At 39.3% G+C, this 26,204-nt stretch overlaps 1 protein-coding gene across 1 annotated transcript in view; it reads left to right on the top strand.

Moving 5' to 3' along the window:
* Window positions 1-2,274: 2,274 nt before the first annotated feature.
* Window positions 2,275-26,204, top strand: part of SLC7A2 (solute carrier family 7 member 2) — a 62,858-nt gene continuing 38,928 nt past the window's right edge. The window contains exon 1 of the mRNA XM_086746836.1: window positions 2,275-2,396. The gene's annotated coding sequence lies outside the window, so the exon portion shown is untranslated. The remainder of the gene's footprint in view (window positions 2,397-26,204) is intronic.

Below are 26,204 nucleotides of genomic sequence, written 5' to 3'. Positions count from 1 at the left end.
AGGAAAGACATTTCAGTTATTAATAGAGCAACACAGTATAATTAGGGCTGAAACACTATCTGTCCATTTCTCGTGTTTTAGGTGGCAGTGTTTCAAAACCCCATTAATACTGGATGTAAATATTTAAATTCACACTTTACAGGCAATATTGACAGAGGGAGACACACACATACACACAACCGCTTCAGGTAGAACCTTCACAGAAGAAAAGTCTTTTGGTCTAATAGCTGAAACCTATACTATTAAGTATTAATTTTTTAATTGTAAGGAATATTGTTATTTGTTGTGGAAAGAACTATAATTAAGAGAGACAACTCTTTGCCTGAAGAGCAAATGACACTTAGATCTGAAAAATTAAACAAAAGGGAACATATTCAATGTGTAAGTCCTCTACAAAAAAAAAAAAACAAAAACAAAACACAGAGATCTAAGGGTGCTGAAAATGGTCCAGACCTTCATGTCTGGACCTTCATGTCAATGTCCATCCTTGACAGAACATGGCATTAGTCTCTTCAGGAAATCATATGTATGTGGAGCAGGTAGAAGCACTGTAGAGTTGGTATAAAATTTTTATTGCAATATGTCAGCTTTATTTTTTTGTGAAATGTAAGCTAAGTAACTCACTTGAACTGAGGATAGTTGGCAATGATACCTGGTCACTGGTCTTTTTCAAATATTATCCAAAGCAAATGTAAAGGCCTGTTCATAGAAATTTACATAAGAGTTTACCCCAGCAGTGAAATGTTAGTTATATGTGATCCACTGATAGCACAAGGTTTGGGTATCATGATAAAAAAGTTGTTGGAAAGTTGTGGTCTAAGCAAAAGAGTTAGGTTTAAAGATGTCAAATAAAAACTCAAAGATGATGAAGACTTCTTCACCAGTCAGCTGTATCATTAGTTCTGGTTTAGTTCATGGAACAACCTCTGTTTTCTTAAAGCCTACAGTAGGGACACATGTACATGAGCATATGTACATACAATGTGCACATGCACGTATATATATTGCACATACACATGGTGATGCAATATCACAGAAAAGAAATGAGCAGATCCACAGCCAAAATTTTTAAAGGTATTCCCAATCATTTGATGTATTCAGATTATAGTGTTGAAATGAAAGGATTTATGTAAGTAGAAGATATGCAGGGAGAAAGAGATTATGATTGTAAGATTTATTCCGGCTATTATTAATGTCAGTTATTCTTAGCATTAGTTATTCTTAGCCTAAGACTATTCTTAGCCCTAAAATGTGCTTTTTAAGATATCTGACCCAGGGGAACAATTTGAATTATTTAGGCTGAAGGAAAAGGAGGCACAAAAACTCTCCAACCTGTGGACAGATAGTTGCCAAGTCTCAGGCATCTCAAACAACTATGACAAGGCTCGTAGGAAGAGGCAATTTATTAAGCTGATTGACAACACTGGAACGAAAAAAAGAAGCATTGTGCATGTGACGGTCTGGTGCTGTATCCCATCTTGTGGCACTTTTTGCTGCTCTCAGCCAAATTTTGCCTATGATGTATCCCAAAAACAACTTCCGAAGCGCTATCCGCTAGGGCCGCCGCAGCGGCTCTTTCCCCTTCGTTCCCACTGCTCCCTGGAGCTTCACCACAAAATCCCACATGGAGCAGCACATGACACGCCGCCCCACCACAAGCTCCTGAAAGCTTCTCTGGAAAAATACATCCAGCAAGAAGTAAAGGGTATTTCGAAGGTGGCTGACTCTGGAGAGGCCATTCCTCCTACTTGCTAATCCAAGGCCAGGGGAGGCACCCACCCACACACTCACTCATCTAAAAATTGTGTGGAAAATTGTTTCTGAGGGAGGATCATGAACCTCTCCGCAGGTGCTGTTCAAAGCACTGGGGGAAAAAGGGGGTTAGGAAGCCACCGTGATTATTGGCAATGAGAAATGGCAGAGTGGGGCCAGGAGTTAAACGGTCGCTCCTCGACCGTTAGGAGGTGTGGGCAACCGCCGCCGGCGGGGTCCTGTAAACGGCCGTGGGGGGTCTGTAACGGCCGTGGGGCAGTTGTAACGGTTCTGAGAGGGGCACCGGCTCCAGCTGCGGGGCCGGGGCTGCCCGGCTGCCCTTCCCTGACGGACACGGCGGGACACACGGCCCGGCTCTTCACCGAACACCCCCCTCAACTCCACTCCGCGCCACCGCGCCACTCAACTGGGGGACGCTGGCCTGGCTCCCGAGGGGAGGGCGGGAAGGCGGGGAGCTCGGCGGGGCGGGGTGGGATGACCCGATCCCGCACGTGTGGGAAGGCCGGGCATGGGGGATTCCTGAGGGGAGGAGCGACCCCGGCTTTCGCCGCCGAGAGGGACCCGCCGCTGGCACCGCACCTCTGCGCAGCCCGACCCGCTGCAGGAAGCCGTGTCGGGGCCCCGTAAGTGGAGCCTTTCCTCCGCTTTTGTCTTCCTCGGGACCGGGTGGGCGAGGGGTTGGGGGAAGCGCCGCTGCCAGGGCTTCCTGTCTGGCTCGGACGTGCCAAGCGACAGGCCCCGGTGTGCGGTTGGAGAGGCTCTGACCCCCCCGCCCCCGAGGGGTGCACTCTTAGTGCCCGGCATCTTGCGCGGGGAGGGAGGCCAAGGGCTTTCCTGCTGCCTTTTTAAAATCCCCCGCGGGGGGAAACGGCGCTGGCTTTTCCCTGCTGCCCTTGGTCGCCGTCCTCGCCAGCGTTCGGCTGCTGCAGCCGGGGAGGGGGCGCGGGGGTCTGGAGCACGAGTGGGTGCCGGGCAGAAAGGGAGAGGTGCACCTGAAGGCGTACACCTTACTTGCTGGTCCTGGGGTAGCATCTGCTGCTACCGCTGTAAAGATTTGGAGGCGGTAGGTGGGTAGGTGAAACTGCCTTCTCTGGGTTTCCGACAAGCTCACTCAAGCACTGACTTTTCCTGGAGGTGCTGCCCGTGCGGCCGGTTTTTACTGAGCATACAGTCGCAATGCAACCTCAGTTCTTCAGTGCACTTCGAGAAGCTGGGGAAATGACGCTTCAGTGGAGAGCACGAAGTGGGTGCGAGTCCCTAACTCTTGTAGAGCAAGTTTAGGAAACATAAGATTCTTCCCTTCTGCCAACTTTGCATGTTTAAATATAGAGATATGTTTGAAGTACGTGTCCGTGTAATGCTACTTGAGAAAGCTAGTCCAATAAAATAATATTTAAAACAACTTATCTAAAGCAGCAGAACAAAATCCTTCCTTTTAAAATACTGGTTATTGCTTGAGATTTATGATACCATTTGGATGATATAGAGTGTTATGGATCTGATGGAAGTCTTGTGTCTGGGTAAACCCCATTAAGACAGCTGAACTAAATTGGTTTGGGGGGAGGGGGGATATCACACCACTTAGTTCTGACAGTGAGTGTAGTTTCTGCTGATTGTTATGCCGGTGCTTAACACATCATTCCAGCAAAAGTAACTTACCTGTGAAAGGGATAGAAGTTCCTGAAGTTTGGCCCAGGCTGTGAAAGGACATCCTCCAAGGCCATCCTCTGCTTCAAGTATGTTAATACCTAACATGTATTTACTTTAAAAGCTTTCAAACACATTTCTCTTTGTATTCTGCCTAATTAAAACCAAAAGGGATACACTAGGAGCCATTCAGATGTTTCAGAGGTGGGGAATGTAAGGCAAGGGATCATGGCGTATAGAACTTGTATATATTGAAACAAGCTGATGGTAGTTTGTTTATGCTAGAAAGACAAAATAAAACAAATTCTGTGAAAAGTTCCTGTAGACACTGTGCAGATTCAGTACACAGTGGATCTTGGATTAGAATTTGGATTACACAGTGTGGAAAATGTTTTGAGTTCTGGTTTGTGTTACCTAATGGTATTAAAACATTGACAGTAAAAATAGGCATAAAGGCTATACAAAACCTAAACTCATTTTCATTGACATCTATAATGTACTATATAGCCAGAAAAGTACATGATGCCTGCCCAGCTCCTGTAAGCAGATGTCCATTGCTGCTGTTGATTCCATTTGACACTACCCCTGTCCAACACAATTCTTCTCAACCCTGCTGCGCTGTGATACAAATTGGGACATGAATAAAACAACCCCACAGAGACATAAGTAGCCTAAATGACATCTTTTGAAAAGTGCAGTGACTTTTTGCATGAATGGCATACATTTTTAGTCTTTTGCCACATGTTGTGTTGAAGATTGTCCACGCGTGGAGTAATCTTCTGTCTAACTGATGTTGCTAAAATACAACTTTTGGTTCTTCAGACTTGGATGAAGACTAGCACTATTTGAAGCTTTAATGCAAGAAGTTTTGATCCCAAAGCTCAGTACATTGGCTAGTGTGTGCATCCATAAATGGTCTCACCAAGATTCTTGACCTCAGTAAAAATGTACTTGATAAGATGCATGAATATGTAGCTGCTTCTAGCTTTGTACAGGCGTAGGCATTAAATCCAAATTGGTTTCAGCTTTCTTAATAAATTCATGTATTTAGCATATTTTCAACCAAGCTTAACAAGTTAACAAGGTACCTAAGGGTAACAATGAATTTGGAGTCAATGTGTTAAGTTATTGATGCCATTTATTAGCTTCATTATGGGATATCTGCAATATGATTATATTGACATAATAAGGGGCACTGAGTACAAAAAGACAGGTAAGATGAAGGTAGAATAATAATTTAAAACTTTACAAAAACTTACTTTTTAACTTTTTAAGTGTTTTGACAACAATGCATTTTGAAGGAGGAAGCTTCTGTTTGTAATCAGTGCTTGCAGATGGCTGTTAGAGAGACTAAAACCAGACAGAACGCCTGGGTAAGTATGTTGGATACAAGGATCCTGCAGTTTAGAATTCCTATAGGTGGGAATAATTGCAAAAACCCCATGCATTTTAAGAGAATAGATGTGAAACTTAGTTTTACAAGTCTAGGGACCAGAAATGGGACAGAGATTAACTCTGCAAGTGTGGGGAAAAAAAACCACACATCAGTTTAAGTCCATGTGGTCTTTAGCTTGCTTGGAAATGCACATTGCTTCTACCTTTCAACTTGCATGCATTGCAGAGTAACTGAGAAAAGCTGTGAAATGCATTCATTGCAAAATGAGATCTATTGAAAGGTGCTGTGAAGATTTAGTTTGTTCCTCCTTTTGCACCTTGGCAGATTTTTGTTCACTTTGCAGTGGACTTTATGTTTAGGACAAAGGCAAACAAAGGAGAAAGACTGTAAAGTGATAAAAAAAGAGATTAAGCTGAATCTCATTCCCTAAGTTGTCATAGAGGTTATAGGATCATAAAGTTCTTTCAGATTTACTGATCTTGCTTTTGAACATCTTCCCCTGTGTTGGTTCTATAGGTATTTTGGCATCTGTCCATCATGATACAGGTATCATCTGACATACAAAAAAACCCCACAACAAAATGTGGCATGCTTTCCTGGTTTGCTTGCTGTCCTGTTTTTAACCAGAGTTCTCCCCAGCTCATAGGATGATGTACTTAAGGGTAGAACCCTTTAGGGAATCTTTCCTTTCCATAGGCAATATTAGGCAGGGCATTAACGTAAAATACAGCATGCATTTTAGGCTACCAGTCCTGTCTTTGACTTATTGTTCATTTTTTATACTAGAACATGCCGTTCTGAGCCATTTCTTTTCCCATCTTCCCTCAGGTACTTCCCAGGTAGTTAGTGATCTATTAATACCGTATAACCAAAGATGTAGAAAACAGTTTGCAATGCTATTTATAGACATATTTGTGACTTTAAAGCAGAACTTAATGTATCCACATTAGCTTTTACATATTAAGATATTAAAAATTATTTTCCATGATGATTAAATTACTAAAAAGCATATAAAAATACTTGGTGTCATGTTTCTGTGTCTGAAAGTTTTCGTGTATCTGGAAGTGCCCACCTTCATGACACCTTTGCCGTTTATCGCGTCGCCTTTGATCATGTGGGCCTCCCTCACTGTCACAATACAATTCTGATCCTCAGTCTTGTTGATTCCACAACCTTCTGTGCGTTGTCCAGTTGGGGTAAGAATCATCCTCGTTCCACTGGTTTAGCAGCTAAACAATTTAGTATTGGTAAGTAAAGATACAGGGCTGTTGGAAGGAAAGAGTTGAGCTTTCAGAAAATGACAAATGTGTCCTCCTCCCTACTGGGAAAAGCATTTGTGTAAGTGATCTGCCATTACAACTCCAGTGAGAGTTAGAAAGGTTACTAGTAAGTGGCTTCTGGGGTTCCTAACTTTAGTCATTGCTGACAGTCATCCAAGATCCACAGTGTTATTTTGCCTGATTTCAAAATTGCGATTTATCTGAGTAGATGTACTCCAAGGGGAAGATCATTTAGAAATGCACTGAGTGTTGTCATTGTTTTCACAAGTTCCTGCATAGGATTGCATATGTATGGAATTAGAGACTTCTGAATGTTATGTAGGATACTGATGAGGAAATGTATTGCATGTGCTTGACCACAGGATGAGCAGTTAGCTCAGGACATCTTGTTCTACACAGCTGGAGAAGAAATGTACCATTAGCTTGAATAAAGCATTCAACTTGCGAGATGATTACTGCAGATCTCTTAATGTCAAGATATGATTTACAGCAACTTTGTACACTGATAGCCTTTAGTTCCATCAGTCTCACTTGACTGTGAACCCCAGCAGAAATGAGGGTGGGCAGGTTGTGACAGTCTAAGAAGTTGCTAGTCTAATGGCTGGTGTTGGGTCTGTGTTTACTGAACGTAGCTAGGGGAGAGGTGCTACTGGAATAGCATGTATGGCAATTGTCATATCTATGCTTTCTTTACTGTGGCCATTAAGGTTCTGTCTTAGACTGCATAGACTCCCATATATGTGTGATATATGTACACACACACCTAACATACGTTACAAAGAACTAAGTGCCAAACTAAAGTAGAATATTAGTATAGCTAAATTTAATGACAGAGACCTCACAAAAAAAGTATACCTTCATTCACATATAATAAAATTAATAGAATCCTGAAGAAGGATCTAGCCTCTCAAAATGTAGCCCAGACAACAATGAGCTTATAGTTTGAATGGTATGGAATAGCAATGGGAAGGACATCACAGCTAGCTCCTCTAGTTTGGGTTATGGTTTCTGCAAATAGCATGACATCTAAAACTAGTTTACATAAGAATCCAAGCCATGGGATGACTTCTCCAAAACTGATTTTGGAAGGGTAGAATCTCTTACTAGTATCTGAAAGGCTGCATGCATCTGACAAGTAGAAGTAAATCAGCCACCTAGGAAAAAAAATGGAGGAAACAATCATAGGTAAACCATCATGTATTGTCATGCTCATCGACAGACTCCGGTTCTTCTTCCATCTCACTTTTTCAGTTGCCTTTTCCTACTTCACCCAGTAGTTAATGTGGGTGGCCTGTGAAGACCTCCGTGCAGTTGCTAAAGAAAGGTGATATTTGGTGGCCTCAGTTCCCTATGACAACTCATCAGAAATGCAGCAGAGTGCACACAACACGTGCTGTTTCTGATAAGTAATCAGAATGGGCAGTCAGTGTTGGTGATTCAGCGTTACACTGTAGTCCCCTGTATCGCTAATGGCAGGGTGGTTTTGCCTCTGTGATGGTAGCATCAGTTTTTAGAAATTTTGCATGGCTATCCTCACTAAATTACCTCATTTCTGAAAATTATTTTGTCAGTTGTACTACCAGAAAAGGATGGTACTTTATTAGATTCATCCTGTTGTAGCAGTTACTGGAATTTTGGTGAGCAGCAGTTTATCTGCTATCGAAAGGTGACAAAATGTAGAAAGGTGTCAACTGACAAAATCCAAATAAATAAATAAATTTTCTTCATAGATATTCTGCAGGGAACTTAGGTAGGAATCATTTGTCAGCTGAGATTGTACTGAACAAAAAGACAAAATGTACCAAGTGACTTTGCCAGACTTTACTACCACCTTCTGTGTTTAATATACAACTTCACTTCGTCTGTGCTTTTTGTTTACCAGAATATAGGGGTTTTTTTTGAGAAATGTATATAATAAAAATATTTTTGCTTTAAAGAACATTCTTCTTTGTGTGACTCTTTTTGGGAGGAGAGAGTTGGATTCAATGCAATCTAATCTTCATTTTCTTTACTGTGAAAACAGTGAACGATGTGGATAACCTGTTTATAGCTGTGTGAATTCATGTAGTTAATCCCTGATCCTAGCCCATTTTGTCTGAGGTTAGTTAGTTCTTTGTCTGGAGTTTGATTGCACGCTGTTTGACAAGATGGGAAAGCGATTGTGTTTATTTTATTTTGTTTGTGCAGTACCATGTGCATTGTGGTTATGGAATAAATAATAATTGAAATGGAATTTAGAAGAGATTATTATTGTCCTCTTCTCAGTTTCCTTAGACTGAGAAACATCTCCATATTAGTTAAGGAAAATGTAACATTTGGATATCATGAAGATATCTGATTACTCCCATGAGGACTTAAATTAATTCCTCTGAATTCACTGTTTATGAGTGATTTGGTGTAATATGACTTTTATTCTGCCCTTGAATGTTTTTGGACTATTATGCAGTTGAGAGAAAACAATGGGATGTGACTTGCCATTAAATGCTTTCAGCACTGTGAATTACATGAAAAAACTGCTGATACATAGAATTAGCATGAACCTGATCTGGTTGGAGATGTCCCAGCTCCTTGCAGGGGGCTTGGACTAGATGACCTTTAAAGGTCCCTTCCAACCCAAACTATTCTGTGATTCTATGGAACATTAAGTTTGTTGTGTGGAAATTGTAGGCCAGCAAAAATTCTTGCATGTTTTTGCAATGAGAGGTACATGGTAATTTATATATTCTGCTATTGTTGTTTTTCCTCAGCAGTATGTTTTTAGAAAATCTGGTTGTGTTACACCTATGCCCTGCTTGCCAAACTCTGTCCGCCCTCTTTCTTTATGTAGACTCAAGGAGGGGCCCTGGAAGGTTAGCGATAAGAAGGGGCCATTCTGCAGGTGTAACGAGGTCTCCTCCTGTGTTAAGAGGGAATTCCCAAGCTGGAGGCTTCCTTCAGGCCTGTCTCTAAAAAGCACCTCTTACATCTATGAATTTGTATGTCAAAAATTTTTTTTTTTCAATAAGGCATGATTATGCACTAAATAAATTGCTATGCTGGCAAACTAATAAGAGAAAAATAGCAATTATCTAGAACTAGATGAATAAAAAGATCCAATATAAAATTCGGTTATATGAATTATGAGAAGGACATAGTGCTTGGTTAGAAATACTATAAAATTTGCAATTATAATATTCACTCTGAGATGGAAAAATCCAGAGAAGTTGAAAATAGTACTTCTTAAAATACCATCTATGAGGAGATGTATTAGATTGTATCTAATAAGCCTGCTTTGGGTTTTCACTGTTTTAAGGTGACCTACGTACCTGTCCTTTCCATCCCTTGAAGTGTGTCCTATCCTTTGTGTTAGTTTAATTCTGTGCCCCATTCTGAATTGGTCCACATAGTTACTATGAATAAAGATTAAAATATCTTTTCAAGTAACATCATGAAGTCTATCAACTCCTAAGGAAGCCTCAAAGGTGAATTGCTATTCCTTGTATTCTCACAGTACTTACTCTCCCAACTTTTTTTTTCTGTGCAGTAGAGACTGCTACACTTCATGTTTACATGAGTTCGTGTAGAATAACTTGGTGGTCTGTAGATTGTGCTGGTGTAACAAACAAACAAACTATGCCTACAGCCCCATACCCTGACCATGCTGGAGTTAAAAACATCTTTGGAAATAGACTTAGGGAGGTGAAGTATTTTTCGTAAGGTCCATAACTGTCTTATCCTAGTATTTGTATTTTTCTGCCTTCTTGTCCAGAGCCAAATGGATTCTTGTCATTTGTCCATTTATATGAAAGATCTAAATATCTGGCAAAAAGTAAAGTCGACATCCTTATTTTTTCCACTATCCAAATGCTTGAAATCAAATCTAGCAGATCTAGTCAGGCTGTTCTGGTGGTCTGAACAACTGAGTGAGATTACAGTGCATTAATCTTATTTAGTTGCCACTTATGCAGCAAAAAAAAAAAGAATATTAAGAGGTTCTCTGTGGTAGTTTGTTTTCTGTAGCAATGGTGCCTGAAGATGAAGATGCTGCATAGGGAAGCAGTGGTGATTCACATGGTGTTTGCTCCAAAGAGCTGAAATGGGAGCAGGTGAATATCAGTATCTTGTTTAAGGCACGTGGTAGAACCCAAATCACCTGAGAACTTCAGGTGTTCAGTCACATTTTGCATGAGTTCTTGTGCTGCATAGAACTTAAAATATGAGCCATATCAGGTCTGTATGGTTCTCTGGCTTGCATGAAAACTAAACATGCAATGTAAGTAAAACATTGAGTGCTGGCTTGTTTATGTATTCTCAGAACATTAGAAAGAAGAGCATACTTTGTGGTCTTTGGTTTTACTCTTGCTGACTTGCTAGCAGAAATTTCCTTGACAATAAAATAAGTAGGTTAGAACAATCCCACAGTGGACACCAAAATTATTTAAATGCATAGTTCTTCAGGAATGAGTTGTTCGTAAAGATATTTTCCCATATGGAAAGTGTTGTGACTTCACAATTAATGTGTTCTCTGCTTCTTTGTTTGTCAAGTATATTTTATTATCCTTTTAAACTAAAAGCAATACAGCATTAGAGTTAAATATTGCTTGCCTGTTTTGCAATAAGAATAATAATAATTTTATTTTGCTGAAGTGCATGACAGTCACATCTGAGCTTTAGTTCATGGATGCTTTAGGCCAAGATCATCATGAAGACTAACCTGTGATCTTCCACTGCCTTCCTCAAACACACACATACTCCTCAAAATCATACATCTGGATTTTAGAGCTTTGTTTTATTGTAGTTCTGCCCATTGCAATATGACTTTCATATAGGACTTTCCTACCAGTCTTGCTTTTTGTTCACTTCTATACCTCTGTTTAGTTTTCCCTGCTCTCTTTGAAATGTACAACCTCTGAAATGTATTTTTGTGGGAATTATATTGACCAACTATTGCTGAGACTCTTTTAGATTTTCAAGACAATGAGATGTTTTCAGGAGCTGAAAAGTAGATGTTCATATGTAATTTTGAAAAAGAACTTCTCCTTAGTTGTCCTGTGAAAATGCAACTTTCATCATAGTGGTAGAGCCTGATACTAAAAAATGCCACGTGGTAGCAAGTTACCATTTTCTATGAGGTGTTCTGGTAGAATAATTGTGTTGCAGCAGTGAGATATTTATTGTCTTAGTTTTGCATGGTGGAGGTAGAAGAAACAGTCTGAGAGGGAAAAATCAGCCCTGTAACATACTTTTCCTAATGAAGGAAATCTGTTCTAATTGTTTCAACATTTATTCCTCAGTAGGACAGTGCTTCTGGGTATCCAGTCCAGAATTGTTTGCAGTCTCCCATGCAATGTCCAACTATTAGAAATATTTTATTAGACCATTTTAATTTATTACATGCGTGTGCCTTATTCTGAGGCAACTAGCTTCAACATCAGACTTAATATGCCCATTTTGTATTTGTAATTGTCCCGGATATAAGCTTTTATAAACCTTCGTGCAATTTTGGTAGTACTCTGTAAAGCCTTCTATGGTGTTTAATTGCCTATATACTCCACTTCATTAGTTGTCTAAGCAAATAATTTTGAATTTGTGTTAAATAGTACGTTTTTAATCTATTGACTGTTTTTCTGTCCTGTGTGGTAGCAGATGGGTTGCACTTAGTTCAGTGAACCAGATGCAAAAAGAGCAGAATTTGCAGTAAAATACTGTTGATGTTGCATTTTTATCCACATACAATAAATTAAGTCAACTTTCTGTTTATGTAAAGCAAATGTTTACACTGTTTCATTGTTACTGATTAAAGTGTATGCACTGTGCTCTGTGAAACAAGCAGCTTTCCCAGGCTGGATGGGCTCATAGGTATAGTTTGTGCATTCATACTGAAGCAGCGTCAGCATAAGCAGCTCTTGTGTTGTGCTCCATGCTGCTAGCTCTTGTTCCTGCTTCAGTAACCATCCCTCTGTGCCTGCACAGCTGTTTGTGGTACTGTACAATGAACTGGATTAGGAAACTAATTCATTTTTTTCCTTGGGATACTTTTGATTAAGGATCAGTTCCCTGTTCTAGTTTATCACATGGCTGTGCAGCCACAACTAGGGGATGGACACAGAGGACAGAATAGAATAAGCAGTATGAGCTGCTTAAATTATACCACCATTGGGAGAAACTATGGAACATGCTCCACATAGCTGTAAAACATACAGTAATTTCTCCTATCTTCTCTGATTTTTGTCTTTCCTTCCTTTTATATATTTTTTTTTTTTTTTTTTTTACTGGAGAAAGCATTAGTTGCAAAAACTTTGGTCATAGGAGTTCTTTATCCCTTAAACTTCTGAAGTAAAAGTTTGGGCATTTAGAATCATATTTCTCCTGCAACGTAGAAACTCCTGTAGAGTTCAGTTCCATAATTTCATTCCTTTTAACATGAGCTTAAAAAAGTAATACATTTTTAATCAAGAGAATGTCACTCAGCAATTTCATTTTTGCTGCTGCTATCTTATAGACTTGCTTACTAAATGCCTTGTATGTGAAACTGTTTTTTTAATGAAGTATCTTGGATAGTTCCTACTTTGTATTTGTTACATCTTTACTATAACTGTAGTTCCATTACTGCATATTTGACCTGATTCTGATCTTAGTTTGGCATTGTAAATAGGAAATATTTCCACAGGAAACAGTGAAATTACTGAAGTTGCGAAACATCCCTCTTCTTCCCTGGGCCCCCCCAACACTCTCTCGACTCTCATTTGCATTTATTAGTAGGCTGTTATAAGCTATCAGAGTCCTTCAAAACAATCTTCTTGTGCCTGTTTATGAAAACATGTAATATTATAGTAAGTATATTTGTCCAAGCAACTGCTTGGTGATTGGTACAAATCACTCCTCTTGTAGAAGATGGTGAGTGGGAAGTATCTTCCTTTAATCTAAATCAGAGAACAATGAAACCTAGTATTTTAGCATGGTTGAAACCTAGCTAATGAAAGTGTGGGTTTCAGTGTTCCATATGGTTTCTAAAGATCTGATAACAAACATTGTGGATAACACACATTCAAACAGTGAGTTGATTTAATTGCAACTGTTTGAAAGAAAGAAAGAAAGGCTGCAGAAACACAGAATGATGTGAATGGTGCTCATAGTGTTCCCTGGAGGGACAGCTTGGGGTTGGAAGTGGTGGCTGGAAAGAAGCCTGGAATTGTAAGCAAAGCAGCTCACTCCTTGTACTTTGACTCCTGCTGTGTTCAGGAAAACAGGACTCTGGAAACACACAACAGGGCATGTGAGATACACAGCACTGAATGTCTCCACCTTGCTGGAGGAGATTGCAAACCCTTGAAAACAGATCATCTAAGTCAGAAGTGAAAATCAATAGTTGGTGGAGCATCTGCTTTCTAGGGAGGCAAACTTGCAAGTGCTGTACATAGAGTCTTATTTGATGGTGAACAAACCCCTTGCAAAATTCACTCAAAGACTGGAGAAAGACCTGGAACAGTGTTCTGTAGCAATTTTATTTATAGTGCTACTTCTGTGAAGTGGCATTCTGATAAACAACTAGCATGGCTGCTGGCTTGAAAGTAGAGAACTTTTGCATTTCTCTTAGAAAATTTAGCGAGCAGGATTTTAGGAACAACCAACAACAAAACCTCCACAAAACTCAACTTGGGAAATAAAACTGTGAATTGGATGGGCTATAGAAATTGTCTGCCTGGATGTGGAACTGGGTCAGCCGGGGAACTTGCATAAGGCTGAACATTTTGCCACAGGTTTCTACTCTGGAGGCCCAGGAGAGGAAAGGTTGGATTGCCTCATCAGAAATACTGCAGTCCTTGACATTAGGTTTTTCTGGGGGCTGATACAGTTCTGCTGAAATGTATTTGGCTTGGTTCAGTATTGCTGGTAAGTTGGGTAAGTTACTGGGCAGAACAGAAAGATAAATTTTGAGCATGGACTCTGAGGTTGATATTGTGTCAGCCTTTGAGAAATGGAGAAGTAGGATATGCTTGAGATCAAGATGTGCAAAACTCTAGTGTTAAAATCCCTGTCAGGGTTGCAAAATGTGAAGCAGTATATACCATGCGTTCAAATTGATGTTTCAGAATATGATCCCACACCAGGCTGCATAGTGAGGAGCAGTGAAGAATGGAAATCACAAAAATGTTGCTCCCATCCTGTGTGGGTTGTTTTGCTAGCTTTTGGTATTGATTTGACCATTTAGAGAGGTTATCTTCATTCCTTGTATGTATCATTGAAGACCTGTATAAAGAAAGTGTGCCTGAACCTTCAGCCACTTCTAGGATCTTGCTCGCCAGTTAAGATAATATGGTGGCATTGTGTGGTGTTATAGACTATGGGAATTTAGCAATGTAGTGTTGGAGAACTTTACAAATAAAAGAGATCCTCGTTTTTTGTTGTTTTCTGTAGTGAATCTTAAGTTGGCAAGCAAGTCAGCATCCAAAGACCAAACGATCCAAAGAACAACCAAAGGGAGTATGTGAGGATGTGTGAGGATGAGTGTGTGTTTTATGTGTGACTTCAAGCTTGTACAGTTTATCAGTTTGCTTTTGGATGGTAGATAGAAGAAACTGCCTGGGTGCGTGCTGCAGCCCGTTTGCTATACTGAGACTTATACTAAGTACTAAAAGGCATATACTAAGCTCTTTGAACCAAGTGGACAGCTATCAGTATGAATTTTATGTCAAAAGGGAAGTGGGAGAAATTTGCTTAGTATTCATTTAGACAAATGAGCCCTAGAATTCAGCAGTACCTCCTACGTGAATTCCAAGGTTATGTATTAAGACCATCTCAGCACATGGTGGAGATGAGCTTTCATAACAGTCTTCTCCAGAAACTGAGAAAACAGCTGTGGAAACTGAAGACTGAAATAAATAAGTACATAAACCTCTGCCTCTGTAGGCTGCTGTCTTTGTCTTTTTCCTACAGCTGTTTTTTCCTGCAGTTTGCACTGAAATAAGAACATTCACAATGAAATAAAGGCATGCTGAAATAGAGCTTGGGAAGTATTTTCTGAGAGGTAAAGCGGAACTAAGTGTCTATATTATTTCTGTAGAAGCCTCATGATACTGTTTGAATTTCAGATTGAGTAACTTGAGGTCAGAGGTTCATTTGGCATTCCCATCAGACAGTGAATGCCACATCAGGGTGCAGGGTGTGGTGTCAGTATTCAGTTCATTATACAGAACTTGGAATGGAATAGAACTTAAAGTAACTATTTAAACCGGTATTCTCTAAATATCTGTATTTCCCCAAGATGTACCAGTAATGCTCCAAACTGAACAAATGACCTGTGTAAGTTTACTAAAATGGATTTGTCTTTTGCAGGTATTTCTGCCAGTGAAGGGATCAGATTTGATGCATTATTATGAGTCATCCACCATTGATGCTGCTGCAGTGTTACATTCTAGACTTTAGTCTTGCCATTAAGGCTGTTGTGACATTTACTGGTTCTTAGCTTGCCTGACAGCTCTGCTTGAGTATAAACTTGTCCTTACTCAGAGTTATGGTTGCACCAAAAAGGAGTTTATTTTAAGTCTGTCATTTCACAAATGTTGCAGCTGGCATGGCCACCAAAAGAAGCAATGCCACTTGCCTACAGGAATTTATCCTTCTCCATATGTCACCCTGCAGTAATGCTGGTACAAGAACTTGTGCAGCTTTGTAGTAAGTTTTTTTTAGGAAACTAATCTGGGTCAAAATTGACTGTTTCTTTGTATGTACTTAGTATTACTGTGGCTCTGTTCCCCAGTTTAATTCACTTTGCAGCCACAGAAATGTTTATGTTGGCCCAAGGGAAGAAAGCAGGAGCGAGCATCTAGTCAGAGTACACCACTTATTTTGGTGGAAATGCCAGCTTGAGGCGTTAGTTCAAATTATGCCATAATTGCTGATGAAGCAGTGGCAGCAGACATCTTACCTCTCTGATAAGCACCTTTGCATTCAGGTGAGTTGGCAGACCACCCTGCAGCCTTTGCAACTGAGGATTCACTGTGACCTGTGTGCAGCAGCAGTGTCTACTTCAGCAACTGGTGCAGCTCTGCAGGAAAACTTTTGGTGCTGTGGATTCACTGACTGCACCACTTATGTTTTGGTATGCATGGGAGAACTGGGAGGACAGCTTAGCTTTTTTTCCGGTCCTATAGATTCAGTGCATATTCCAATTTCTGGTCCTATGTTAGAGTGCATGTTCCAATTTCCTTTCATCCAAAAGGACAGTTCACAATGGCTCCATGGAGTGAACCAAAACACAGTGAATGGTCAGGATGACTGGGAGAATAGTTTTGAAAATATGCATCTGATCTGCACAAAAATATCGGTGTAAACAGACCAAGAGTGACTCAGCTCTGCCTATACATGCTGCAGTCAGATTGTTGTACTGACTGTGGTATCGATGGGGTTTCACTTGTACATGACTCTGTCATTCTTTCACATTGCATTTCAAAACTTGTTCTGGTGACAGTTCTGCAGCTAGTCCTAACCCAAGCATGTCCCACTGTTGCTCTCCAGGCTCTGAGACTGATGCACTCACTCTGTGTTGGTGCTAACAGTTGGAAAGAGAAATAAGAGTCTGCCACCTTTTCATTACCTGTCTCTACCTTGTCAATAGTCCATGAAAATTGAGCTATGTCTCCATGCAATCTAAGTCAAATAAAAGCTCTTTTTACTGGACTGTTCTTGGTGTGCACATGTGCTCTGATGAAATTTAGTACTCAAAGAGGGGAATTTCTTATTCCAGACTGACTGTGGATCTTCAGCTGATGGAGCTTTGCCAAAAAGAGGGGAGTGTAAAGACAGTTTTTGAAAGAGTTGCATTTGGTGCATAATGGAAAATATTGGATATGCATAACTAAGAAGCACCAAAAAAGAGAAACCTGGATGTAATAATTTAGGCAAGAAACAATCCTATTGGATTCCATTTGGGCAAACAGTTGACTATTGAAAAAGTAATTCTGCAGGAAGCAGCCAGCCAAGCTGGAATTGTGAGGTGAAAAAAACCCAGTTTCTGTCCTGAATCAACTGAAATGTGTTTGAAAGATGACCTTTACAGACTGTTTCCATTCTTGTTTGAAGGTATTAGTAGCAATGGAGATTCTTGTTGTTTTGACAGGGTCAGGAAAATTGATTGCATATCAGTAGGAAGACAAATGAACCCAGCAACCCAGGTGCTTTACTTGTATTTGGTTGGTTTACCTTTACTTTTCTCATACTGTTAATTTTTCTTAGATTAAGCTCTTGGACAGACCTTGGTTCTGAGCTGGGTGTAACTGCAGTATGAATAATTGCAGAGATATTTTTTTACCTTAGCACGGCTGAAAAGTTTTTTGTTTCAGTAACTGGGACTCAAAAAGTGTATTTATGGAAATAATTTTGCCATGTGGCTACAAGCTGTAGTAAATTCAAGTGCTTTTATAACAAAGCCTTTAATTTTGAAGGGATTTCAGTCTTTTTGATTATACAGAACTGTTTGAATTTCTGGATCAAGGATAAAGAATTAAGTATTTTCTTTTTCTTTTTTTTTTAAAGAAATAAATGCTGACTCTTCCTTCCCCTCCTGTTCTGGAGCTGAAACAGCTTGGCAGCAGTGTTTGAACACAGTTCCAGTTAAACCAGTTTTGGAACATAGTTTGGCAAGCCAGAATGGAGTAAGGCCAAAGTACATTAGAGCTAAGTTTTAAAACCTAATTCTAGGCTAAAATTGTAGCTGTAGTGAGAGAGAGTGATGTAAAACTCAAATACAATGTTTGTCTCTTCTCTTGCCTCCTTTTTTCTTATTTCTCTGGTTACTCAAACTGTGCTAGGCTGCTAGAAACTGTACTCAAACTTCTCACAAATCCTACAGCTCTTCTGCCTGAGCTTTGGTCAGTGTGGATAGGAAATTACATAGGTAACTAGTTCTTTAAGAATTAGCTTACGTTTTAATGATATTATCATTAGGTCAAACTTCACTTACCTTAAAAATTAAGTTGTATGGAGCCTGTAGCACTACAGATAACTGGTCGTTTTCCTTGATGTGTCATTTCTTGCACCATAGTTGAATCAAAGGCTGTTTCCATCTCCCGTGATACCTTCCAGTGTTGTACAAACACAGCTACTGTAACTGCTTTAGTTTATCTGCTGTTGACTTTAGAAGTACAATTTGCAATATGAAAGGATGACTGCAGGATATTATTTTTAAAGTTTGTATAAAAGTGATTGTGCATCTTTTTTTTTCCCACAGTGAAAATGTCTAGACTTCTCTGAACCTTTGTAAAGCTGTTATCCAGACAAATTAGTTCCATGAATTTGAGCCACATCAACCTCAAGAATTATCCAAATAAATGGGGTCACCAAGTCATTTTACTCTTAGCAGTAATACAAAACACTGCTCATAATCTGAAAAGCTGACAGATATGAAAAGAAAATTGCTCATCAGTTACAGCCCAACTTTTTTTTCTTTTTTTAACAGGAAGATTTTCAGTTCATCTGAGTGTTAAAAATATTTCCCAGCAGAGTGGGCATTCTGTTGCATAATAATTTGGGCTGTCTCTGGGCATCGACAAGTTGCCTAAACATAGATGTCATGAGGAATAATTTGTGGCTAGCATATAATGCCAAGCCTAAGAGTAAGAGTCCATGTAATACCCAGTTATATTTTTAGGGAGATGTTCAATTCATTTGGGGGGCGGGGGGTGTCATACTCCAAACTGTCAGTAGCTTCTCTTTGATCTTTTATACTGTTTCAGAATTCATACCATGGCCAAAAATTAACTCCTCCATATCCATGGCTTCTCATCTGGTTTTGATTGTGCTTTCCAAATAGCCTTTTAGCCAGCCTGTGCTTATTACTTGTTCTTTCTTTGTATGCCATATACTCAGTTTGATAAACTTTGAACAAATAAATCCTCTGAACGCTACTTATAGAGTCCATCTCCCCTCTTTTACACAAGCTTCTCCAAATGTGCTTTGTTTTAGTTCCAGGCCGTTAAGACTGTGAACATTATTTTGTTTGGTCTTTTGTCTTTTGTGGAAGAAAGGGGAGGAAAAAAAAAGTAGTATGAATCAATTGAGTTAAGCTAAGTTTAGGAAGAGCCAGACTCATAGTTTTAACAGTTTCCCCAGTTGAATGATACTTTCATGCTCTGTTTATGCGATTTCTTCGAAGACAACCTGTTAGCAGAACACAACTTTAATCACATGAAACAGCTGTCTGAGGGGTTGTTTTTTCAGAGTCTACATTATAGAGCTTTGGGAACAGGTAGAATGAAAGGCAATATGAAATAACTTTACCTCTTGAAAGGAGTCATGGCATTGTCATCACATCACTGATCCAAGTGTGTATGGTGATAGGCATGAAATGGTTGAGTAGCTGTCTCTGCTTTCTTGGAGGCATTTTCTGTCTGTGTGGATGATTTATGCCTACCTCATGATAAAAATTTTGATGTCACGCACTCACACAACTGTCACAGCAGAGAGCAAAGTTATACTTTAAAAAAAAAAAAAGAAGGAGCTATTCTGAAGGAGTAGCTGTCTTTGATCTGTTTGATCTCTGGGCTCAGTAGCTCTACTGCATTTTTCTCCTTTTCTCATGTTTTGGCTTTGTAACTATCACCAGTTTCACATGAAACATTGCAGTCCAGTGCTAAGCCCACTGATGTCCTTCAAGAGTAAACCCATTTTTTCTACTCTGGACAATTCATCCATTTGCTGTTGCCTGTCCTAAACATCCATTTGGAAGTACAAGAAGTATTCCTGTCTGTTGCATAGTTGTCTGCAGCTTGTGGTGAGTTTTGTAATTCACATCAGAAAAACCCTCTATTTAAGGTCAATTTTGAAGATAATTAATCAGTTCTAATGCTTTGGAGATTTTTTTTTCATTTCTCTTTACAATTTTAAGGAATTTTAGAGCAAGTGAAATATGTTCAGCTGTTACCTTGTGAAGTCTTAGCTTTCTGGCTTAGAATGTTAGCTAGCTATATTTGACATATAGAGTAAGTTGCCTTGAAAATTTCAGAAGTACCTGTTTATATTGTATGGCTTTTCAGACTTTTACTCTCAGGTTTTTCAAAAATTTCTCTCAACATCATGTCAACAAGAGACTATAGTCTGTCACCATCCAGTTCATCTTTAAGGATTATCAGAGTGAGTTTATCATATCAGACCGGAAAAAATAATGTTGTTATTAATGGATGAAACATAGACTAGTAATTCCCGCATTTTTCTCCTCTTTTTTTCCTCTCCACCAAGATATGGATAGATAATGTTTTAGGTAGTCCAATACCAGACATTGAACTCTTGATGTTTTGTTTGAGAAAGCTATATAAAGTTTGTGAAACTGGAGGTATTTAGGTGCTTTGACCTATAATTTCTAGACTTCAGTGGAGAAATACTGAAGTACAACAGTGATTTCTTTCTATTATCATTGAAGTATTTCTAAACTGTTTTTCTTCTGATCATTAGAATTCTGTTAGAGTGTTCTGAAACCAAGACAGAAGATGCTTATCATAAAACTATCAGTAACTGAATATGTTTTAAAGAACAATTTCATAGTGGAGCAATTACTGTATCTCAGTAGTTTCCTGTCTAATGAATTACTCTACTTTCATTCAGCTAGTACAACACTCTAGGTTAACATAAAAACCCAAAAAAATGCTTTAAAATTTCTTCTGAGGTGAGTTTTATTTTTGAAATGAATACTTACAATTGATCATACAAATATAATATGTTATGTGATGTGATGGCTTTTGATATGCCAGCCTATTGAGAAAAATACTAATATTTTAAAATTGCTTTACTCAAGCAAATTTTCAAATTTATTAAGATGCTCATGGCATTGTTTTAACCTCTACTGAAACAGATGGAACTCTCTACTACTTTTTGAAGAACACTGATCACATCAGATCACCTTTCTCTTCTGGATTTATCACAAAATCAGGACAACTGCAGTTAAACAGGGCAGTCTCTCAGTACCTGTCGAAAATCATGTATTGCAAAATTAGAGTGACGTTTTGTTTGGGTTTCATACTACTAACAATGCATCCAGTTCACTTTTAATGTTACAAGGTGGACTCTGGCACCAACTGATAATGTGTCTGAAAGTTACTATTGGCATGTGATACTGTGTTTACACTACTTCTGAAAAACAAGCTTAATATTTAGATGGATATTCATAACATGTCAGTCCTGGAAGAGGATTTTGTGAGAGGCTATAGTTAAAGGGAAGGATATTTAAATAAAAAGATGTCCAGGGCACTCTAGTGGGTCCATGAAGGATTTAAAGATGTGACTCTGTTCTTTGCATATAGTGATTTAAGAAGGAAGAAAAGAATGGAAATTTGAACTTAGTATGCATGTGAAATGTGGAAAAAAAAAGTCTAAAATTAAAGGGAAATAAAAGAAAGTAACTGGAAGCTCTGGGAGTTTGAGCACAGAGAACATTTGATTCTGCTTTAGCCTTTTCAGCTGCTGGAAACTGGAGTTCTGCCTGAGAAATACACGTGCATTGCTGGATGTGTTTCTAGGAACAGAAATAAAAGAGCAGTAGTCTGACAACTGTATGCCAAAGTGGTATTTTCTGAAGGCCAGTAAAGCAATGCATAGGTGGACAAGGAGCTTAGCAAAGGTATATTTGCTGACAAGTTTATTATCATATAAGCTACCTAAGAATTTCTTTAGATTAGGCATGCGGGATTTTACACCATTTATCTCCATTTATCTTAATTTTATATAACAAAATTCATTATAGGAGTATCTGTTGCTACTGAAGAGCAGTTAAAGCTTCATGTTTTAAGAGTGCTCTATAAGGAATGTGTAATTACTCTTTGTGAAAAAAATTATTGCATTATGAAAATATAATTTACAAATAGTACTAACCTATTAATCAGATTCAATAAAAGTCAGTAAGTTGGTGAAATATTCCAGATAGTACTAGTAAGGGAAGTGGTGGCATTTCAGAGTTAGAAGTAATTTCTATGGCTTTTTGCCACTCTGTATTTTATCCAAAAGGAGTTGTACGTATTCTAGTTACTCTCTTAAACAAGAAGATATCAGATGTAAGAAGCTTTTCGCCAACAGTTGGTAAAATGAGATGTCTTTCCTGGCTGTAATTTCCTGCGAGGTTACCCTAGATCATTACATTTCAACTAGCAACCTGTTTTCTGGGTTTGACCCTTGAGATAATCCATCTGTCCTGGCCACTTTTTTCTTCTGGGGCAAGTAAGCAATGTTTTGTGGCCAGATCCTGCCTCTGCACAGACAGGCAGTTGGAACTCAAGTTGCTGCCATTGCCTCCAGAGCTCATGAGAAAGTGAGGGAGGAGGAAAGTTTTATTCCAAAATTGTGATCCAGCCATAATAACAATGAAGGCTGGGCCACTTAGAAATAAGCCATCCTTTTGTATAGTAGGCACTGAAAAGCAATCCAAGAAATACACATACACACACAATATGTGGAATTATGTCTCTTTGGTGAGAACTAGTCTAGTTATTTGTAGTGTTTGGGCTTTTGGGGGCCTGGCTTATGCATTTGGGCTGGTTTTTTTTAAGCAAGTAGAACTGGCTATATTAGGATCTAGTGTGTTATGGGATTTTCCCTACAACTTATTCACAGCATGACTGGAGATGAGGCTAATTTTTGTGTAGATTTAGAAAAAACAGTTGATTTAGGAACAAATAAGGTGAGAAGTGTCTTGTTTCACTTAAATAAGTGGATGATAAAAAAGAAGAAAGATGTGAACATGCAGTTAAAGAACAAATATGAGATAATTTGGTAATTAAATGTGCTTGATGTTCTGTGTTTCTAGTGTTCAATATGTATCAGTTACAGGAGAAAGTCTGAGGGAATTCAGACAACCCTTGACCTTCTTGGTCAGAATTTGGTCATGCCATTCAGGATCATTGGATGTGGCATGGGAAGAAAATGACTGAGGGCAGAAGGTGGTATAAAATGTTTATTGAGATGTTCTGTGTTCACTGAAGATAGAATAAAAAATTGTAAAATTTATGGGGCTTTCTGTTGCCACAACAGAGTGAAATTGGAAAACTGGATTTCACCTGATCTTCATGTGGGGGAAAGGATGGCCTGTCCCAACCACCTTCCGGTTGCTATGCAATCCAAATTATCCTGAAAACACATTTGTGAGTAATTTATTATAACTACTGCATCAGTTGGTACTGCAAGTATTTTACTGCAAGCAACATTTATGTGGTTTGTTACTCTGTGCCATTTGTTAGCCAGTGAAGTAGCTTCATAGGTACGGTAAATGCAAGTTAAAGCTCAAGTGACTTGATTTTTATGAGCAGAACAGCATCCTGGAAAAACTGGGGAACTGCTAAGCTGCTAGCTTTTCCTATACAATCCAGACAATTTCTATGGAAGATAAAGTTGCAAGTAAAGAACCGTCATGCTGTCTGACGGGGACTACAGATACACACGTGCACACACGAAAATGAGGCTTTGTCTGGGATGTTTCTATTATTCCATATGTCATTTATTATTTTCAGAATAATCATCACTTTATGAACCTATGCTTGTGCTGTCTTATGTATTTTTTTAAGCTCTGCTGAAATGACTCTCCTGCTATTGCTAAACTTGTTTTGGATTTATACCAAGAGAAGATCTGGTTTCTTCAGGCAGACTTGACAATGTTTCAAGCTTTATGCATTAAGTCAGATCTGCAAAGCAGCAGCCTTCATCGTGGTTATGCAACTGTCATGCGTAGCTGTGGTTTGATTAAGATACAAAAGAATACTACTTTCTTAAGGGAAGTTCACAAAGGGTTTTCCGTGTATTTTCAGAAGATCCTGAACAGAGCCATGCTGCCTGCAGTGCTCTGTTACGCGACAAAGTGGAGCACTTCAGCCTGTGCAAGCACTCTGGAAAGCTGCAGCTCATGGTTAGGCTAACACAGAGTCACTTCCCATAGCTGTTGCTTGGACACTTGGAAATCTGTGATCAAGATTCCAGTGTGTGACTAGCAAGGTCAGTGTTGGTATATTCTGTGTTTTGAAGTCTTGGTCATGTTTTACCTGTGAGATGTTACACATAGTCAAGCTGTTTATTGACTTGCTTAAAAAATACTGAGAAATTTGAAAACCTTCTCAGAAAATTACCCAGTTGAAGGTTATAATGTTCTTCAAGCTCTGTTCCTGATGCATTAAATGTAGTGGTGCTATTTAAGGCCAAGAATGAAAAGGAAACTAACTCTCTGGCATTAGTTGCCTCAGTTATAAATCATGTTAGATGTTAGGATTTATACGACCTCGACATGGACAGTGTATATTCAGAATATCTGGCTGGACTTCTGCATTTAATGTCAAAGGGTAATGCTCTGTAACAAGGTTGCTATAGTGACTTTGCAATGACTTATTATTTTGGAGTTTTCATATTTGAAAGAACTGGTGTTTGATTCTGCAGGGTGCCAAAAGTACCCCCAAGGAATGCACGGTGGTCTTAACACCACTAACTTCAGAACACAGAATACTGTTTACCACTTCTGGGATTAAGCCTTGCAGATGGAGCTTATTTATATCATGTGAACTAATGATTCAAGTTTATGTTATTTTGTATTGTTCTGATATATAAGTCTAAAATAAATCACAGCAGTGCACTTAACACACTGGTTCTGTCTGGTGTGAATCATGTCTGCCAGGGGTGTTGGGCATGTCACAGTTCCATTTTCACACAGGATGGAAGCAAAATACTTCTCTGATTTAATATTTAAAGTCCAGTACAGATCCAGCGATGGATCCTGCTTGAAATACTTCACCATTATTTCAGCGCAATATTTGATTGCAAAGGAGATTTGTCAAAACCTTTATGTGAGAATCTCTTAACTTAAGATCAATGAAATATGGGATATAACGATGTGTGAATCTAATTCTTGGATTTCTGTAAGCAAGAGAAAGCAAACTTGGCATTTAAAAACTATTACGGTTAGCAAATATTTAATACATAATTCATTATAGACATTCCATTCTGAGAATGTTATGACAGCTTGATTAGGTGACCTAGTTGGTTTTTTTGGTTTTTTTTTTGGTAATCCCTTAAGATGGCATCTTTTCCATATGCCATAAAAAGTCATATAGAAACATGTAAGATGTGCAATAGGAATTCCTTCCCTTCCCTTGCTCCATGACATTTTTGAAAGCGAAGCTATTTCAAATATCATTCATGATTTCTTTTAGTCTTAAGTTAGATACATTTATCCTGGACATTCATACCTGGACTTGTGCACAGCATTTCACACTATCCCGCATGACATCCTTGTCTCTACATTTGAAAGATATGGATTTGACAGATGGACCGCTTAGTGGATAAGGAATTGGCTGGATGGCCGCACTCAAAGAGCTGCGGTCAACATCTCGATGTCCAAGTGGATAAGAGTGACAAACGGTGTTCCTCAAGGGTTGGTATTGGGACTAACACTGTTCAACATCTTTGTCAGTGACATGGACAGTGGGATTGAGTGCAGCCTCAGCAAGTTCACCAACGACACCATGCTGTGTGGTGCGGCCAACACACTGGAGGGAAGGGTTGTCATCCAGAGGAAACTTGACAGATTTGAAAGGTGGGCCCATGCAAACCTCATGAAGTTCAGCAAGACCAAGTGCAAGGTCTTGCACCTGGGTCAGGGCAATCCCTGGTATCAATACAGGCTGAGAGATGAAGGGATTGAGAGTAGCCCTGAGGGGAAGGGCTTGAGGGTATTGGTGGATGAAATCTGGACATGAGCTGGCAATGCACGCTCGCAGCCCAGAATGCCAACTCTGTCCTGAGCTGCATGAAAAGAAGTGTGGCCAGCTGGTCGAGGGAGGTGATTCTCCCCCTCTACTCTGCTCTGGTGAGACCCCACCTGGAGTACTGGATCCAGAGGAGGGCCACAAAGATGATCAGAGGGCTGAAGCACCTCTCCTATGAGGACAGGCTGAGAGAGTTGGGGCTGTTCAGCCTGGAGAAGAGAAGGCTCTGGGGAGATCCTGTTGCAGCCTTCCGGTACGTAAAAGGGGCTTATAAGAAAGACAGGGACAGACTTTTTAATAGGGTCTGTTGTGATAGGAGAAGAGATAATGTTTTTAAACTGAAAGAGGGTAGATTCAGACTAGATATAAGGAAGAAATTTTTTAGAATGAGGGTGGTGAAGC

Source organism: Chlamydotis macqueenii, chromosome 4 (assembly GCF_036417535.1).
Source record: "Chlamydotis macqueenii isolate bChlMac1 chromosome 4, bChlMac1.mat, whole genome shotgun sequence".
In the NCBI taxonomy this organism is placed as follows: Eukaryota; Metazoa; Chordata; class Aves; order Otidiformes; family Otididae; genus Chlamydotis; species Chlamydotis macqueenii.
This window is presented reverse-complemented; position numbering and strand designations above follow the sequence as displayed.